This window comes from Rhinopithecus bieti, unplaced genomic scaffold (assembly GCF_001698545.2).
Source record: "Rhinopithecus bieti isolate Rb0 unplaced genomic scaffold, ASM169854v2 scaffold_3878, whole genome shotgun sequence".
Classification (NCBI taxonomy): Eukaryota; Metazoa; Chordata; class Mammalia; order Primates; family Cercopithecidae; genus Rhinopithecus; species Rhinopithecus bieti.
Genome location: NW_016805059.1, coordinates 874,532 through 880,124, shown reverse-complemented (window position 1 = coordinate 880,124; position 5,593 = coordinate 874,532).

The window sequence follows — 5,593 nt, the reverse complement described above, 5'->3', positions numbered from 1 at the left end:
TTTGCCAATTTGCCAGTGGTAGTGACTGACAATTTTCTGATGGAAAATAATTAATGACATTGGAGAGGATCATCAGATAGGGGAAGTGCTTTGTTCTCACAGAGTATACACATATTCTAGAATTTGCCTTTCCTATACTCAGTACTTCATCTGATACTACTACTAATGGATTAACGGACTTTCAGAATTCATTACCATAGAATCCCTTGCAATGTTGCTTCCTATCAAGAAACACATTTTAGGGCAAAGAGACTATAGTAATGGATTCATGCCCCTGAAAATCACTCATCGAGCTATGTACTCCATCACTCTAAAGCAATGGGCTTGATAGAATGGTGGAAGAGCCTGCTGGTGGCTCAGTGTTGATACTAGCTTAGAGAGAACACTCTAAAAGGATGGGACACTATAATAAAGAATTAAAGATATGCTTTCAATAATTGGTCAATAAATGATGCAGCATTCACTAATGAGAATGTAAACAGTTTTGGAACTAAGGGAAAGTGACCCCCTCACTGTTACCTTCAAGGGAGTACTTAAGTAATTTTTGCCTCATGACCCTAGAATCTTGGTTATGGTTGATTTGGTGATAAAGGAAGGAATGTTTCCACCAGAAAAATGGCTATGTTCTAGATGAATTGAAAGCTATATTCCCTTATCCATATCGGGCTCCTTTTGATGCTCAATGAATAACTGAAATAAGTGTTTCTCTATTGCCTAGGTAATTGATACTGACTATGAGGAGAAAGATGGTCTATATAATAGAAGAGATGAGGACTACATTTGGAACCTGAGAAGTTCACTATTCAGTAGAGTGCCTCTTAGTATTCCCTTACCCAGTATCAGTGAAAACAAAACAAAACAAAACAAAACACAGCATCTCTAGAAACACAATAAAAATACAAACATCAAGAACTTGGATCCTGCAGGAATGAGGGTTTGGACTATACACACCAATGAAAGAATTCTGTCTAACCAAGATGTGTTGACAAAATTAATGAAGATATGGAAGGAGTATCTAGTGAAAGTGGCTGTGATATCATTTTTTATTATTTAAATTTCATTATGATAAGAACACTTAACATGAGAGATACCCTCTTAATATTTTAAGTACACAACTTATTATTGTTAACCATAGGTGCAGTGTTGTACAGATGATCTGTAATTCATCATGCTTAACTGAAACTTTATACCTATTCAACAACAACTCCTCATTCTCCCTACCATCTGGCCTCTGAGAACCATCACTCTACTCTCTGCTTCTACAAGTCTGACTATTTTAGACACCTCATATAAGTGAATCATTCAGTATTTGTTCTTCTGTGACTGGATTCTTGACTTAATATCCTCGACATTCATCTACTTTGCTGTATATGGCAGGATTTCATTCTTTTTAAAGGCTGAATACTATTCCATTATGTTTATGTACCACATTTTCTTTTTCTATTCCTATATCGATGGTTGTTTCCACATCTTGGCTATTGTGAATAGTGCTGCAAGGAACATGGGAGCTAATTATCTCTTTGAAGATAATTATCTCTTTGAATTATCTCTAATTATCTCTTTGAAGATAATTATCTCTTTTTTTTTTTTTTTTTTTTTTTGAGACGGAGTCTCGCTCTGTCGCCCGGGCTGGAGTGCAGTGGCCGGATCTCAGCTCACTGCAAGCTCCGCCTCCCGGGGTTACCGCCATTCTCCTGCCTCAGCCTCCCAGTAGCTGGGACTACAGGTGCCCGCCAGATAATTATCTCTTTGAATTTCTGATTTTTATTTTTTGGTTATATATCCAGAAGTAGAATTTCTGGATTATATGGCAGTTGTTTTTTTCATTTTTTGAGAAAGCAACATTTTTTTTGCATTGTGGCTGCACCATTTAGCATTCCCACCAACAGTGTACAAAAGTTCCTGTTTCTCTACATCCTCATTAATATTCATCCTTTTAAAAAATATAATAGCCTATAATAGCCATCTTAACAGTTGTGAGGTGATATTCCTATGTTGATATGCATTTCCTTGATTATTAGTGACATTAAACATCTTTTTGTATACCTGTTGGCCATTTGTATGTCTTCTTTGGGGAAATGTTTATTCAAGTCCATAACCTATTTTTTAAATTGAATTATTCTTTTTTTTTGATATTGAGTTGTAGATTTTGTTTTCATATTTTGGAAATTAACCCTTTATCAAATATATAGTTTGCAATATTTTCTGTCATTCTGTAAGTTGCTTTTTTTACTCTACTGAGTGTTTGCTTTGATGTAAAGAAGCTTTTTAGTTTGATGTATTCCCACTAGTCTATTTTTCTTCTTGTTGCCTGTGCTTTTGGTGTAATATTGATGAAATCATTGCTAAGACCAATGTCATGGAGTTTTCCCCTAGGTTTTCTTCCAGGAGTTTTACAATTTTGGGTCTTACCTTTAAATTTTTATTGCATTTTGAATTGATTTTTCTGAATAGGGTAAGATAAGGGTCTAATTTAATTCTTTTGCATGTGGATATTCAGTTTTCCCAATGCTGTCAAAGAGGCTGTTCTTTTCCCACTGTGTATTTTTGGTACACTGGTTGATGAGTTGACTGTATATTGGTGTATTTATTTCTGGAATCTCAGTTTTGTTCCATTGATTTGTGTGTCTGTCTTTATGCTAGGACTATGCTGTTTAAATTATTGTAGCTTGTAATATGTTCTGAAATCAGGTACTGTGAGCCTTCCAGCTTTGTTCTTTTTTCTTATGATTGCTTTGGCTACGTAGTGTCTGTGCTTCTATGAAAGCTTTAGGACTTCTTTTTGTTTGTATCATAAATGTCATTGGGATATAGATAGGGGTTTCATTGGATTTGTATATTCCTTTGGGTGGTATGGACACTTTAACAATATTGAGTTTTTTAATCCATCAACAAAGACACTTTTCCATTTGTTTGTGTCTTCTTTAATTTCTTTCATCAATGTTTATGGTTTTCAGCCTATAAGTTTTTGCCTTATTAGTTTATTCCTAAGTATTTTATTTTTTGAAGTTATTGTAAATTGGATTGTTTTTCTAATTTGTTTTCCAGATTGCTCACTGTTAGTATATAAAAACACAACTGATTGTTGTATGTTGATTTGATAATTTGCAACATTAATGAATTCTTTTATTAGTTCTTACAGGTGTTTTTTGTTGTTGTTGTTGTTGGCTCCTTTGGGTTCTGTACGTATAAGACAATGTCATCTGCTAAGAGAGATAATTTTACTTCTTCCTTTCCTGTGTGGATGCCTTTTATTTTTGCCTAATTACAATGATTAGGACTTCCAGTACTATATTAAGTAGAGGTTTTGAGAGTAGACATCCTTGCCTTGTATCTTATTTTAGTGTAAAAGCTTCCAGGTTTGTAACTGTTGGGTATGATGTTAAACATGGACATTTTATATATGGATTTTATTATGTTAAAGTAATTTCTCTCTATTCCTAGTCTGTTGAGAGTTATAATCACAAAAGTGTTTTTATAAAATTTTGTCAAATTCTTTTCTGCATCTATTGAAATGATCATGCAATTTTTATCCTTCATTCTGTTAATATAGTGTATCATATTAATTGATTTTCAATAATTGAACACTTCTTGCATCTCAGGCATAAATATCACTCAGTTCTTTTTAAATTTTCTCTCTCTTAGTTGAAATTCTCTTTTTGATCGTGTACTGTTCTCTGGAGCTTGTTAGGCATTTTAAAAATAGCTGTATTTAATGCTCTGTAAGGTAATTCATATATCTCCATTTCATTAGGGCTAATTTTCTAGAGTTTTACTTTGTTTTTTTGTTTGTATCATGTTTGCCTGTGTCTTAATTTTCCTTCACACTTTATGTTGGTATGTATGCATTAGAAAAAATTGCCATGTCTTGCAACTTCACTGATTGGCCTTGAATGGGAGAAAATCTCCACCAATCAGCCTGGTCAGAGATTCTGCGGACATTTAAATCCTTCTTGTCAGTCCAAACTGCTGTCACTGTTCTTAGCAGACCCAAGGCATCTAGAATCTCCTGGATCTCATCTGTGCTCTGAGATAGGTGAGACAGAAACCATTCCCTTGGATAGCACCTGGAGAAGCTGGAATGTTGAATTCTCATTTTTGGTACAGGAGGGAGGGAACTCTTTTTCCCCTCAGGTAGAATCTGGGAACTGGGGTTTTCCACCCACTTACTCTATGCTGAGCTGGGAGGATGAGTTGTGTTGAGTGCCTGTGTTGCTAGTTCAGACTTCCATGCTCATTCCGGGAATTTAGCATATGCCAGGTCCTGTGAGGACTTTAAGACAGAAGCCAGTCTCTTGGGTTGCATTCAGAAAAGTTGGAGCATTGTATGTGTAATCTAACTCTTTCCCATCCTGGGAAAAGCTGAAAGGTGAGGGTTTCATCTTGATCATATGTTGCTGTGCTAGAAGTGGGGAGTATAGTGAGAGGGTGTCTGGAATTTTCCTATTGGTTTCAGTGTGGTTCATTTCATGCTCTCTTTGAGTGCAGGAGCCTGTCTACTAGTTTTTGAATTTTTCAGAAAAGAAATTGGTCGGCATATTATTGTTGAATCAGTGTGTCTAATTCCACCATCTTGCTGATATAGCTCCCTGGTGATTAACAATTTAAGTCTTGTAATCATCTACAGATATAGAAAATATGACAGCCACATTTTATGCTATTTGTTTGTTTATTTCTCCTCCTATTCTTTGCTTTCGCATGTTACGAAAAACACAAATGGAAGCTTGCTGAATACTTTGACAAGAAGCCTGTGTAATTTCTGTTTTTACTTCTTAAGTAAGAGTCAAACGTATTTACTAAAAAAAAGCAACAAAACAAATTTATGGCAGTTAAATCTGATATTTTAATTACATAATTTAATTAAAATGCTATGTAAATTGATAACCTGTGAACAGAGAATGGTTGAAAAGTATGTCAAATGTTCTGGAAAGGATCGGTAATACAAAGAGACAAAAATATTTACTCCATTATGTGTGAGGAAGACCATTGTAAAATAGGTAAGAAAATCCTCAAAACTGAACAGGATTTAGCATTCTGATTGCTTCACAATATTCTTAAGTTCTTACTTCACTTTAAAGAAACCAAAAAGGGAAATGATTCAGTAGATCCATGCTCAAGGTAATGGCCTTGGTCCTACTTTAAGAAAGTGGAAAATGATTATACATTTGTCAATATTAAATCAAAGCTGGGTTTTTTTGTTTGTTTGTTTGTTTGTTTGTTTTGAGACGGAGTCTCACTCTGTCGCCCAGACCGGAGTGCGGTGGAGCAATCTCGGCTCACTGCAAGCTCCGCTTCCCGGGTTCACGACATTCTCCCGCCTCAGCCTCCGGAGTAGCTGGGACTACAGGCGCCCGCCACCACGCCTGGCTATTTTCTTTTTTTGTGTATTTTTAGTAGAGACGGGGTTTCACCGTGTTAGCCAGGATGGTCTCGATCTCCTGACCTCGTCATCTGCCCACCTCGGCCTCCCAAAGTGCTGGGATTACAGACTTGAGCCACCGTGCCCGGCCCAAAGCTGAATTTTAAAGGTGGCATGTGTCTTCTCTTTTTAATTGTTTTGCTTGGATTTTTTTTTTTTTTTTTTTTTTTTTTT